The sequence below is a fragment of the Passer domesticus genome, chromosome 1, assembly GCF_036417665.1.
Source record: "Passer domesticus isolate bPasDom1 chromosome 1, bPasDom1.hap1, whole genome shotgun sequence".
Classification (NCBI taxonomy): domain Eukaryota; kingdom Metazoa; phylum Chordata; class Aves; order Passeriformes; family Passeridae; genus Passer; species Passer domesticus.
The window spans coordinates 110870954-110885486 of NC_087474.1; the positions used below are offsets into that span (position 1 = coordinate 110870954).

Sequence of the window (14533 nt, forward strand, 5' to 3'; positions counted from 1 at the left end):
CCTGCCAAGCTGTGCCTGGCTGTTGGGAGACAATCTCCACTTCAGCTGATTTTTTTCCAGTATGAGGAGCACAGAGCATCCCTTACCAGCCCAGTGCCACAGGAACCCATCCCACTGCACCGCTCCTGCAGCAGGGAGATGAAGGCTGACCATGGCACAGCCAGGTAGGTGTTAACCACACATACACCTCAATGTCCCTGCCTGTCACTCATTAGTCATTGTTCTACATCAACAGCTTCTTATTTCTGGCCCCTAGCACTGCTGTGTACAAGCAGGCATCCTTAAACTGAGCCTTGTGTCAAGGTAACCCTGAAAACAAAAAGTGCAGGCAACAGTTTGGGTGCATGTCAAACCACTCACCAAGTTATGTTTCTGTATTTAAAACCTTTAATGAAAAAATCAGCTTCCAAACTGGCATATTTACTGTGTCTGACTGTAGTTAAAGTCTTGATTCCATTAAACTTCTCTTCCTTGTCTGCAAACATGAACCCTTACAAAAGTATTTTCTTAAGTACCACAGACCTTTTATTGTCATTGAGTTCAAAGCCTGTTTAGTATAACCAAATAAGCTATACTTCAACAGCAGTTTATGGGACAAAAATGCTATTATAAAACATAACCATAACAAAAGAGATGACATTAAAATTTTAAAGGAAAATGAAAATTTTACAGCAAATAACTGCTAGACTCAATTATCCTTTATAGTAAGAGGAATACTTTCTGTTTCATTCAGACTAGAACTTTGTGTCAAAAATATAAATGCAAAACTTAGTGATATAATTTCATATTTAGGCAAGTAACTCAGTTTTACTTGAGACACTGTAACATTTATTTTCTCTCACCTCACTTGTTGCCTTTTTATTTTGCCTGTAATTATTTAATCTAATGTTACTTTGGTTTGATTTACTGAAATACACTCGCAGCTCATTCTCCTTGAGTTTTTGCTGTGATCCTTTGAAGCCTGGCTACCTTAATTCTGTCAACATTTTCATTGTGTTTCATTGGTGAAGTTTCAATTACATATACCAAATGTTCAAGTCTGATGTACGATCAGCCCAGGAAGTCATATCAGTGGCAGAAATGAACATACTCAAACTAAAAACTTCACTTCTAAACAGGTATTTTTTTAAATCAGCTGTGATTACAAGCAATACCTCCAACTCTCAGACTTAGTCAAGACAAAAATACAGCCCCCATTTCCCAGTGTCATCTGTGTGTGCTAGACAGTACTTTGTATACAGAAGCAGAGACTCCAAGCTATATAGATCAAACCAAAAAGGAGATAAAATTGAAAAAAGAGAGTAAGAATTTAAAAACCAGTAATTTTAAAAATTTATGGAAAATATGGTACTGTAAACACATTTAAAGTTACTTTGTAAGATGACTTGTTTTGAAATAGAAGTCTACTCTTCTAGCTTCCCTAATGTCCTAAGTCCCTCCTTCAGAAAAGGTGGAAAATAAACTATAGACAACACCACCCCTTAGAAAACACCCCTTAGAAAACACTCTGAAGCACAATAAAAGTCCAGATCCTGAGGCAAAATGGATTGTTTGCCAAGTCTGCTGTGCTAACTTGAACAATGAGATTGCCCATTTGCTCACCCTGTCTTCATTTCCCTTGTCATATTCTTCTATTCCTTCTTGTCATCTGCTGTACACAGGATGAAAGTGGAGAATGGTCTACTGGAAAGTGAATGCCCACTTAGCTGGCAGATGTCAGCACCTATTCCACCTATGCTGCACAATTAGGAATGTAAGTTCAGAGACTGAGGTTTAAAAACACACTTGAAACATCTGAATAAAAATTCCTGTAAAGATATTCCTTTAAGTGTGAGGATATTTTAAATACATATTCTGAAATGCCTGCTGACACACAGAAGTTGCTATGTGGAGCACAACAAACAGACATGTACTGCATGCTGTTTGTGCAAACAATGAATTACCTGTAATACCCAGGAAGCTGAGCACCAATGTTTGCATTTTGTTTCAAACTTATACTTTCTTTTAATTAAAGAAGTCTGTTGAAAATGAATCTTTGCTTACATAATCCTCTTGAGACACAGAGGGATTTTTTTTCATAATTTGAAATGTACTTATTTTAAAAAGAAAAAAATAAAACATTACAGTTAGGCGGAGATATTTCCCATTTTATAACACTCAAATATGATTTTTTTGTGGAGATCGTAACTCAACAGACATTGCAATATGATGAACCATTACTAGAAAAATGCATCTAGGCTATTCCTACACTTTGCTCATCATATTTGATAAGGCCTGTCATGAGAACAGCAGGCAAGACTCACTAAGCTTTAACAGAATGTAAGTTAATTTCCTGAAAGAATAATTTAAGGGAGATTTTTTATTAAACCCTAATTACTTCTACTTCATTATCACTTCAGTAGGTGGATTGGTTGATATCATTATTGTAATGGAGGTCAGTGAGAATTAATCAGCCCAGTCTTACAAATATACTGCGCTTCCTCTCATCTTTTTATAAGTCTGTCACCTTTCCATGCATTTCAGTAATAAAATTCAGAGCGGTCATACCAGGAAAGTGAAAAAGCAGTGACCAAAAAGGGTCAATGGTAGATAAGCTCCTAATGCCATTCATTTTTTAAAATAAAAACTTCATCCAGAACTTCTTAGAGTTGTATGGCCTGGCAATATTGCTAACATAAAATAATTTAACGTTCAGCCTGCTTTAGCAGATGAGAAGAATGTGTTATGAGCACCTTGGTTTTGTCAGAAGTCAGAGGCAAAATTTCTGTAGTATATTCTGACAATGGATACTTCAGGAGGGACCTACAGCTCACCAAGTAGACAGGTACTAATCTTGAACTTTAATTTTTTCTAGAATGCTGTTTTTCCTCCAGCTGAATATTTTCAAACAATATTAATTTAAATTATTACAATTTAGAAGCCTGTTTCACTGATTTAGAAATCTTTCCACTTGGTTAAAAAAATTGCCGCCTTGACACCCTCTGAGTACACTTTTCATCAACAGTAGTCCATACTAACTATTGTTATCCAATCCTTCAGAATAAAGAGCAGAGGAGGAAACAAAGGACTAGGAAAATAATAAAATTCTACAAAAACCTAATTCTTTTGAAAAGTAGAGTTGGTGAAAAAATGTTTTTATTAGAAGATAGGATTCCTCTGAGAGAATCAGTTGGTTTGGGTTTGGTTTTTGTTTTATTTATTGTAGCTAATTCCCTGTATTATTTTTAACAACTACTGGGATTTATTTCATGCCTACAAAAAATAGTCTAAGATTCTGGCAGTTTATGTGTCTAATTCTCTCTTTAAATTTCTGAAGTTTCTTGTCCTGTTACATTCTGCTTAGCTTATTTGTTCCATCAGGGATGCCAGCTTCATCAATCCCTTTGGTTTCCTCCTGATCATCTCTCTCTGCATACCTTCCTTCTGACCAAATATTCAACAATCCAACCTCCTTTTATTATTCAACAACATCAGTTTGAAGGGGCACTCAATATATTAACAGACTAAAGAAGTTAGTTGTTAATTGCTATTAATGGGGATACAGCTATCATAATTTCTAGAATGACAGGTGCATCGTGTACATAAGCATTTTTACTGTCTGGTTTGTCCCAGGCACCAGGAACATTGCTACATGGTAGATGAACCTTTTGAACTTCATTAGAAGTAAAATTCTACAAACAGCAGCATATACCTGATCTAAACACAATCAAGGTCTTAAAACCACAAGAGTCATTCACATCCTTACATCCCTCAGTTACCTATATACCCATTAGATGTCCTAAATTATTTGCATGAAAAGCATTCTTTAAATGTACTGATTTTAATTCCACATTAAACAACCAAAATAGTTATTTCATACCTTTAAAATCTCAAATGATTTTCTAGCACATGGAAAAACAGTGACTGAGCCAAAATACAAGCACTTCAGTTATTCTCTATAGCTTTCTTTTAATTTTGTGGCATCTAAAGATTTTTTTTAGAGTGAAAAACTAGTTCAGTACATTAAAAAAACCCTGAAAACACTGAAGATTTTCAGAGAAAAAAAATGTTTCTTAAAGGTTTTCAAATAAAGCATTATGAGGAAATTACTTTTTAATCAAACATGAGGAGGAAAGTAGAAAGTTTTTTACTCCCTGTAACAACATAACACATGCTTAAATACTTAGAAAAATTGTTTATACTTCAAGAGAGACCTTACCTCCACAAATAACTAAAATTCTCTAATATTTAGCTTATATCCATGGGGAGATTTAAACTCTTATTTCCCTGTAGCTTGCCTTTGCTTACAAATTTGCAGCATGAAACAAAGTCATTCTAGTTTTTATAATTTTTTTTTCATCTGTCTAAGCTAGAACAGCAACTGTAGACTTTCATTTTAGTTGACTGATGATAAGAAGAAATGGATACTTAGTACTGTAATTACTTAAAAATTACTCTGATACTTCAGTAGCACAGATGAGTAGTATTTTAGGGCTGGATGTGTCACGACAGCTCAGCTAATATAATAACAGAGCAATACAAACATTCACTATTTTTAAAATATTTGGCATTTTAATAGAAAATGCAGTGGAAATAATCTTGAACAGTCTACTCAAAGCTCTATACTTACATAATTTTCCTTATCCTTCTGCTTTGTTTTTCCATAGATTTTCACACAAATATACTACACATTTTAACTCTCACAACTTAAATTGATCCTAGGTAAGATGGGATTCCCCAATCATACCAATCATCCCCAAAGATGCTGAAAAGCATGACTAGTGCCCATGTACATCTTAATAGTGACTGGGTTTCTAAAATGAAAGTCTTGGAAATGCCAAAGATAATCTCTATCTCTTCAAAACCAATCTTCAAAACAAATCTGCATCACCTGACAATACTTAGAAATTTTGAAAAACATACTTAGTACTGTTTGAAAGTAATAGCAGAATATTTTTGTTTATAAATTACTGCAGAGTAAAATTAATCAGGAGAAACTTTCACACTTGACCACTCAAAGTGTTCTGCCTCTGAGCAGAGGCTGAAGGGGAGTAGCTCAGGTTTTCTGAAACAAAATTCCCTGAAGAATAAAAAGGACTTTTACCAGCCTTGCAGTAATATTAAGAGAAACTCTATCTAGAATTTTCCTGGAGTGAGAAAGGTAACACATTCTAAGCAACATCAACATCTGTCATCTTATGCAGGAACACATTCACTGCATCTGGTGCATCTTTTTGTAATCACCCAGTGCTGAGTGCAAACATCCATTATAAAAAGTTTGTATTTCACCAGTGCCTCTTTCAGTAAAGTTTTTTTGTATTTCAATGAGCAGATTTAAGTCAGCATTGGTGTTCTAGAATGGAAAGCAATACAGGCATCTTGTCAGGAATCATAAACTAGCTGAAGTGCTTCCCATCCTTATTTCACATTCTGCCACTCTTTCATTATCTCAAGTGAGTCACTTAACCTGCATAGGTCAATTAGATTGTCTGTAAATTATGCAGGACACCACACAGCCTCCTGCTTGTTATGAGGTGTTGCTTGTTTCTGGAAATAAACATTTGACATTTTTGGATAAATAAAAGTGTAAATTTTATTACTGCCAGCTAACGAGAAATTAGCTTATGAGGGCCATGCAATGTGCTGTTTGCAGTTATCTTGCATGATAAATGATTCTCCCAAACAGTATTCAGAGATCAATGTCACTTTTCTCAATCCTTGTCCTGTTTTTCCTATTTACAAGCTTCTACACTGCTAAGCAAGAAGACAGGCAAGAAACAAGGACAGTAAATCTCAGTTCATACAGAATTGAAACAGAAATGCGGACATCGCATCTCCAAATGTGACATACAGAGTTCATTTTATTCTGAAAAGTAAAACAAACATTTGTTTAGTCATGGTTACCATGACCTTAATTAAATTTCTTGCTTCCTGAAAAGCAGAAATGAACTCCCTAAGTAGTACTGAGTCCAAATACTTAGCTTACAATGTACTATTATTTATTTGACAAATATGTTGAAACCAAGCCCACTGAAGCTGTTCTACGTGTTTTACTATTTCATTATTACTACCAGAAGAGGCACAGAAAGACTGTTTACTACAAAGTAATAAGCAATATTTGGCATTAGCAGCCATAAAAGATACCAAGGTCATCAACTTTCAGTAAAGGAATACACTTTGATTGGTTGCTTGGTAGGAAACAGCCTGTTACTCACACCTTCTTCTGGGCTTTTTTTCCCTTCTTTTAATTGAAACAGAAATAAACTATTTTTCAGTTTTGCTAAATAAACAGAAAAAAAGATTGCACTGACAGAAGAAAGAAAAGGTCTTTCCTCAGGAGACAGGTCTTAAATGCATAACCTTCAATAACCTTTAGCTTCTTTAGGTACAAAACTTTATTGCAGTCAAAGGTAATTGTTTTTCTAAATGGGCAAAAACTGTCAGAACTACTACGGCTACCCAATCTCTTCCACATCAGCCAGACATGCAGAAGCTACTACAAAGCTTTTCAAGGCCTACCTCTGTAGCCAAAATTGCTCTTTAAGCCCTACAGAGCCATACTGCTACTGAAAGCGACTCACACATTTATACCATGCCTTCATGTTTGTGTCCTATGAGGCTGCAGAATAAACCAAAGTAAGGACACAAATAATGCTTTCACTGTTGCTGGGTTTTGTTGTTTTTTTTTCACTGCTGGAGACATGTGATAAGATGGTATTGGACCCCCAAAGGCATTCCCAGGCCCTACTGTCCCAGCCTGTACCCTGCCACCCCTTACCTTTGCTTTACCATCATTCCCTGCCCCAGCAGTGCTGGAGGTGTGCCTGTCTGAAGCTCTGGCTCCTGCTGCAGCCTTCAGTTGGGCCCAAGACCTGGGACTTGCCCCTGAATTCCAGCAGCATGGCATTATTCCTGTTCCTGCTGGCTGCATTTGGATGCTGTGGAACTGTGCCCCATCAGTGAGGGCACAGCCAGTGCCAGCCCTTGCTGCTCCCTAACAGAGCTAGGAAGGTGTTACTCAAGGTAATATAAACACGTGTGGAAGTACCACCTGAAATCTAGGCTTCATCTTAGCTAACCCACGGGAAATAATTATAATGTCTGTATTTCCCCTCAATTTGTACAAATCTTAGTAAAAAACTGAAATCCTAAGCAACACTGATATTTAACAAATCCTGTCTGTTATGCAAGATAGCACTTACTGAAACAAAGAGCTATTGCTTCAGGTCTTCTGCAAAAGCACTTACAGCAAAGCTAAACATTTCTATCACATTTTAATGTTTGCAGTGTCACAGATAAAGGCATTTCATTAATTTCAGTGAGTAAACTTATGCAAGAAATCCATCCCTACCCTGATAATGCTGATCCTTTATCTGAGTTAGGGAAAAAAAAAATTACAGCACTCACAGATCTCATGCTAATGACAGACCAGGAAAACTGACAGGGATGAACAGATAGGGTCTACCACCAACACAAAGTAAAAGCAGTATGACCTACCTATCACATTTTTTCAAAGGATGATCTTAAAGTACATGAAAATAGGAGGTGAATGCTTAGCATAATTGTGAAAGGCTTCTAAAAGCAGGAGCTATTCCACTCCATTTCAAAATGAAGAAGAGTAGATTCATTTGACATAAGCCTTATTTCAACTTTATATTCCTTTAGTATAAAAAGAAAATACCAGAAAACACCCAAAATAACTTCTGAGAGTTTTAGTATACATTAGACCTAAATGAATGTTAACATACACACGTCCAAGATCTTATTGGATATTTCATTTTTTAAACACCCCCTGCCTTCTAAATTCTGTTCCAGCAGCTACCAGTTTTGCTGGCCACACAGCACAATTTACAGACTTGCCCACTCAGACCACAACGTGATCTTTGTCTGTTTCCAGCACAGTTTCTTCTCGCTCCCATCGCAAGACAACATTTATTAATTGGATGGTGTCATGAAACTAGACTTCAAGGACAACTGCTGAGAGACAGTACCCACCACAAGAGCAGAAAATACGTACTTTCTCTATTTTCTAAGCACCCTTTTCCACATGTATATTGTACTTGCTCTTTCTCCCCAGATGATTTTACCTAGTATGTGAACTCCCTTCACTTCCTTCTGACCTAATTTCCTACGGTTAAAAACAGTTTTCAGTTTCCTGCATCCTTAAACAACGAAGTGGTGCTTTACAGTACAATGTAGCTAAAGAAAAAAGGTTAGAACTCCAAGAAGAACATACCTTCCACCACTAAGTCTGAGCAACATTTCAGTTCCTCTCTTGTCTCTATTGAGAAATACTGCAAAATACAGAGGGCAACTGCAGGAACTCAACGGTGGCAATACCAGGCTGGATCTGAAGTCAGCCTATTCCAGCAGCTGGCATCTTGCCTGTGCCCAAAACAAAAGAAGCCTTGGGGGAGATAGTGACTACTAACCCTAAAGCAGGGTGGTCTGAGACAAACTAGAAGTCTTCTCCTGCTCTCCAGAAGTCAAAAAAAAAGTTTATAGAGGCAGAAAAGCTAACACTGCCAGTCATACAGACCACACAACTTTACTGCCTTGAATTTTCCCCTTTTGCTATATGTATGGTACCATTTAATAACTGTTCCATATTTAGTACGCAAATGTTTAAATAATATGCTACTTCTTTATACATTTGTTAGTGTGAAAGTAGTTAATTTATTGTTTTAGAGGCTGGGTTTGGTTTACTGGAGTTTAGAGGAAGAGGGGGTTTATGGCTTTTTGGTTGGGTTTTTTTAAAGAAACTTAGTATTCGACTCTCACTAACCAGAAGTAATGCATATGTTTGAAAAGTGCTGTTGTTTGAAAACACAAAATATTAAGACATGTAGAGTCTTCCATAGTAAAGAAACCAAAAAAAAAAAAAAAAAAAAAAAACACCCCAAAAACACCCCAAAAAATCATTCTCCCAAAGGCACTTAAATAAAGTAAGAAGTGTATTCCCATTTGAGACTCAAAATAAAACTACATTTCTGTAATGTAACAGCGTTTTAACTATCATCCCCCAAATTAAGGTAACACAACTATAAAGAAGCTACTCTTTCTTTGTTGTCATCTTATCACAAAAGTTCCATACCTTCTCGGGGATGTCTCGTGGGCAGCTCCTTGCAGTACAGACTCCTTCCTCCTCACAGCATAACCAAAAAACCTTCTCATCCACTTAACCCCCTCTTTTATAGCCCTCATCCTTATTGGATACAGCTGTGGCCTATTAAGGGCAGGGCTGTTCTTAATCGTTGGTAATTAGCACAGCTGCAACTCCTCAGGGGTGAGATTGCCCCCTGCACCATCTCCATTCTCTTGCATTCTATCCCCCCACATTTGTTATTCCTGAAAAAGGATGTGAAGACAGAGGGATGAGAAGTAAGAGACCAGGACAGGAAAGAATGAGACAGAAAAAACATTTTATCATGTACTCTGCATAAAAGTTTATGATTATTTAGAATTACAAACTCCCAAAGTACAGTGCAGCACAATTGAGTTGTGAGCATTTGGATATATCTAGCCTAGTGTAAGAAAATGAGATTCAGGTGAAGTCCATGGCAGTAATGGACATGATTTACTGGAATTCTACTTAAGCCCCCATTGGATACAATGCTGGTTTCTTTAGTCATTATTAACAATTAACATATTGTGTAAATTTTAGGCATGCTGTCCTCGTAGCTTCCATAAGGAAGAGTGGTCTTATTATAATGAAACATTTCTATTTAAAAAAAATTACTTAGAAATTCCATTTCCAGTGATGAGATATGTCTCTTGTAAAAGACTATAAGAATATTCGAGGCAAAATACTTTTTGACACCATAACAAAGAATGTACTGAACAAAGAAAAACAGTAACTAAAATTTTAATTACCATGCTATAATTAACGTGTCATGTACTACCAACTATAGAACTGCAGACAAAGAATATCAGATGAGGGCAAAACTCGGTGCTAACTGCTATTTGCACTTAATTAGCAACCAAAAAACGGCAGAAAACTTTTATCAGTTTCTAAAGACATGCTTTTTCACTGTTTCATCTTGACATGGAAGGGGCAGGTATTATGAAGCTTTGCATTAGGTACTGAAGTATTGAGGAATGCCATGGAAAAAAGCAGAATATTACCACTTATCTTGAATATAAGTAATGCACCTGTGCATGCAGAAGCCAAGCAAAACCGAATCTCTTCATGTGTTAGTTTCAAAGTAAAGGCAACCACCTTGCTCAGAATATCCTGTGGCTCAACAGATGTATTGAAAATCAACATGGTTATACCCAGTTCCTTGTCAGCCCTTCTGGAGTCGAAACACACGCAGCCATAAATATTAATGTGTGTGTGCTTTTCTAGACCTACCTTCAAGTGTTCCATCAAATTTTCTTCAAATGAGGAAGAACATAAAGGAGCACATTTTAATAGGCAAAGCAAAGCAAAGCTCAGGGAACTATTAGGTAAAAAAGGATATCCCAGAATCCTTCAGGGAATTCAGCAGTCTGTGCTTCCCTAGACTCTGCATCATTGCTATGTTTAAATGCAGCACACCAACAAAGCTTTTGCTAGGAAATGAATCTGTGAAAAATAAAAATGCTTAGAAAAAGCACCGAGAGTTAGAGGTGGCAAAGAGAGAAATTTGGCACACAATGAACGAACATGACAATCTGATGTAAAATGTAAAGTCTCTGTGTGGCTAGAGGATTCAGCACAATTTAGAGAGGCATTATGAAGACTTTCTGAACACAGAAATCTTATGCACACACTGAGATTAAAACAGAAGGATGAGAGAATAAAAGTCTTGTAAATAAATATATTCTCCCAGGAAGAGAGAACGGCACATGAACTGTACAGAATAGAACAAGAAAATAATCTTGAAGTAACAAAATTCCAGAATCTCAAAGTAACAAAACTAAGTGTTTTGGCAATTAAAGCTCACTTGTATTACAAAGATCTCTCACTTAACAACCATAGTACAAAAATTAGAGCTTCTGTTAGACTTCAGCCTTAGCACAATATTGAAAGATTCTTAAAAGGCAAAATAAATTTGCCTTTCTCACCATCAATAAAGCAGAGTACCTATTAACACACAAAATAGTGGCCTCAGGTTACCTGTTTTCACATGCTTTACTTTTCAATATGAAGAAGATTCACCAGTGAACGAAATTAGGCAATCTGAGATTATACCAAAGGATTTTCTATATTTTTATGCTATATTACATAGCATAGGCTTTATTTGACAAATACAAAAGACAAATAGCAGCATCACTGCATTACGCATTTTTATTTCCATATTACAGGTGGCAGAGTAGCATTAGTAGCTTTTCCACAGGAGTATTTTCATTTCAATGACAGAAATATGGGTTAATAAAGATCTCAGAGGAGCTCTTTTCGGGAACTTTAAAGGCAAATTCATTAATTGGAAACAAACCCACAAAACTTTTTATTTCTGTCAGGATAATTTCACATGTGCTTTGCTAAATATCTTTCAGTATCTCATAACAATTGTAGATTTCAGATTCCAGGAGTAAAACATTTTTATGATGATTTGTTTATGACCCACTTGCTGTTGTGTCAGAACATCACTGCAGTTTAGCAAAGCTGACCTCCACCATATCTCTAAAGAATAACTTGGTAGAAAGGGATGCATTTAGTCCGAACCATAATACTACAGAGAATGTCAGCTCAGAGTTGGAGACATTTCCAATACATTCAGGCTTGAAGAGGAGATAAGAATGATGAAACTGCAGGGGAGGCTGGACCAAGTTAATTAACACAGATGTGTACCTTTAGAGAAACACTGATATCCTGCTGATGCTGTGCAGTGGTGAAGACTACACATAATATAAATCTGGTTTTCACATATAGAAATACTAATAATTGACTGTATCTATTAAAGGTGCACATTCTAATGGCTTTTTTTTTTATTTAACTTTGCTTCTTTACAGACTAGCACAGAAGTTAAAATTACCTGTTTAAATGCTTTATTTTAACTTAAACATACAACTGGATGTAGACACACTAAAACATGGATAATTTAAATTCAGGAGGCACTACAATATATCCTGGCAAAATATAGCTTTTCCTTGCTGTACCTAAAATAATAATTAAATTCTTGCTAATTATACAATTGTTATTACTGCTATACTAAAAAGCAGGGAAAAAAATCTGCCATGCACTCATAAACCATTTTGCAAGCCAAGTAAGTAAAATGCCTGAATTGAAATTTCTCCAAACAACTTTCTGCCTTCACAAATGTGCCTCACACTAAAATTAAACATGGCAAGAATACCAGAGCACACGTAACACCTAAATGTGATTGCTGAAAGATGTAACACATCTTTTTATACATGGTATATCCATTTATTCCACTGTAAAACTGGAAGCTATGGGCTGCCTTAAATTTTACATAGTGCATTGTACACTTATGAAGGGAACTTGCTCCTGTTGCTGATCAAGTCTAATCCAGAACTTGACAACTTCTTTGTTTCTGACACATAATCATTTCTGTAGCTGCTACACACTGAGCTTCCAAAACACGGGTAACATCTTCACCTTGTCCTGCCTGATGCTTTATAGACTAATCAGATCCCAGAGGCACTAGCTCAAGAGCAGGTGCACAATATCCAACTGATTTCCCCAGAACAAGACCCTCATCAATTATCATCCTGTATCTTCCAAAGGTGTTTCATTTGATGTGTGGCTGCTTAGTAAGGAAACCTCATACAGAAATGCCAAGAAAAGCATCAAGTTTTATATCCCTTTCCTCAGGTCCCCTGCTAGCTACAGAAGCACCTTTCCTTATCTGAGACACAGACAAGCCCAGAATCCTCCTCTGAAAGCCTGTACTCTCTTTCAGTTTCTTCTCAGGACACCATTTGTAAGAAATCATGACACCACCCTTTTAATCAGCCCTTTCCTGAGGTGTGAGAACCACTGAGTATGTGCAGTCTGCAACCTGAGCAGTAATTGCCTTTGATTCCTACTAACTGAAAACTGCTAAAATACTTTACAGACAAAAGACTGGACCACGGACCTGCCTCTCTTTGCTTTCTGTTTTCCTCCCAGAGCCTTCTGAAATGCCTGACAAATTTAAATTTCTTTTCTATAGATTAATTTCTGCAACAGCCCCCATGCAGAAAGAGGGCTACTGACCAACTTAGGTTCTCATCATTTCCTTCCACCTTTAAGCTATGAATGTAAAAAAGCTTCAGAAAGAAGCATCTCTGAACTCCTTTGAGCAGTGGTCTTATCACACAGGCCTGGCATAAAAGAAATTCGCCCCTAGCAAGCTTCCATTCCCTTCCTTTCTTTTGCAGCTCTCAACATATAAGTAAAGGAATACATTAAGGATCATCCCATTGTAACTGTGCCTTTGATCTATTTCTTGTGTAACTGCAGGAGAGAGCCATGCTGGAAGAACAACACCTGACTCCTGAGCTTGAGATGGTGCCACCGAGCTCAGCTGCACACGCATCTGGCACTGGGAGAAATCCCCTGCAGGACACTGGGACTCACATGGTGCTCCAGCAGAAACCAGAATGACACAAGAGCTGACTGTGACATCTAGAACAGGCGAAGACTCTAAGAGTATGGGGGAATCAGGAACTCAAATTTGGCAGAAGGATGTTCCTCCCCTCTAAGTCATGGGGTAAAGTGAAATGGTAGAACTTTAAATAGACATATTTGAACTTAATGCAAAATTACAGTACATGGATCTACTGGTGAGAAAAGTACATCTGTGGCTTCCATGTTCTAACATGAATACATATGTATTGAAAAGTGTTTTTCAAACCTGTTACACATGAGAAGCACAGAACTGTGATCAATTGCTTGCAATTATCACAAATATTTGATGTTATTAGCTGCTGCAACATTATGATTTGGATAATTACCTGCACCTGCTTTCTCATTAAATGACTGTGTACATCATTACATTTTCAACCAGGTCCAGACAGCATTTTTTTTTCCTTAGTGCTACTGAAAAGCAGTTGATTGGAAATGTGATTTCTAGATAGAGAAAGCATTATGTCAGCTGGTGAGGGAAATAAGTATATTGCTTTAACACTGAAAAAGTAGTGAGCTCTTTAATTCATGTAATTGCTTCTTCACTGACTCTTGAGTTCTGCAAACGACTATGAAGGATTAAGACTATGTCTGAAACTCTGGGAAATCAAATTGCTTCAGACACCAGAAGACCAATAAATAAAAATAAAATAAAAAACAATCCATCCATTCTGCTCATGCACTAACGTATTTCTGCTGCCACATTTCCCACATGACAAACTCCCACATGACTTTCCTCAACTTGGGAGCAGAGGTGTAGACATCTGGGAGCACTTGAAGCCACATGCAGCATTCAACAACCTCTGCCTCAAATCAGTGACCTTTTGGCCCCTCCTATTACAGTCACAACCAGACCTGCTAACAACACACATTCAGTCTCAATGCCTGCCAACAAATTAAGTGCTGCCAACAGGTATGAAAAATCTCCCATAAATCTAACTGAAACAAGAAATTCCTCTTACAATTCTGAAAAAAAATCCTTAAAAAATATTCCCTAAA

General features: G+C 36.9%; 1 protein-coding gene across 12 annotated transcripts in view; it reads right to left on the reverse strand.

The window, feature by feature from the left end:
• Positions 1 to 14533, reverse strand: part of PTPRM (protein tyrosine phosphatase receptor type M) — a 441163-nt gene that overhangs the window by 318337 nt on the left and 108293 nt on the right. The window contains exon 1 of one of the 12 annotated variants that reach the window (XM_064433966.1): positions 9074 to 9188. The exons of the other annotated variants lie outside the window; for them this stretch is intronic. The gene's annotated coding sequence lies outside the window, so the exon portion shown is untranslated. Of the gene's footprint in view, positions 1 to 9073; positions 9189 to 14533 lie in introns of those variants that run through there. 12 annotated transcript variants of the gene reach the window in all.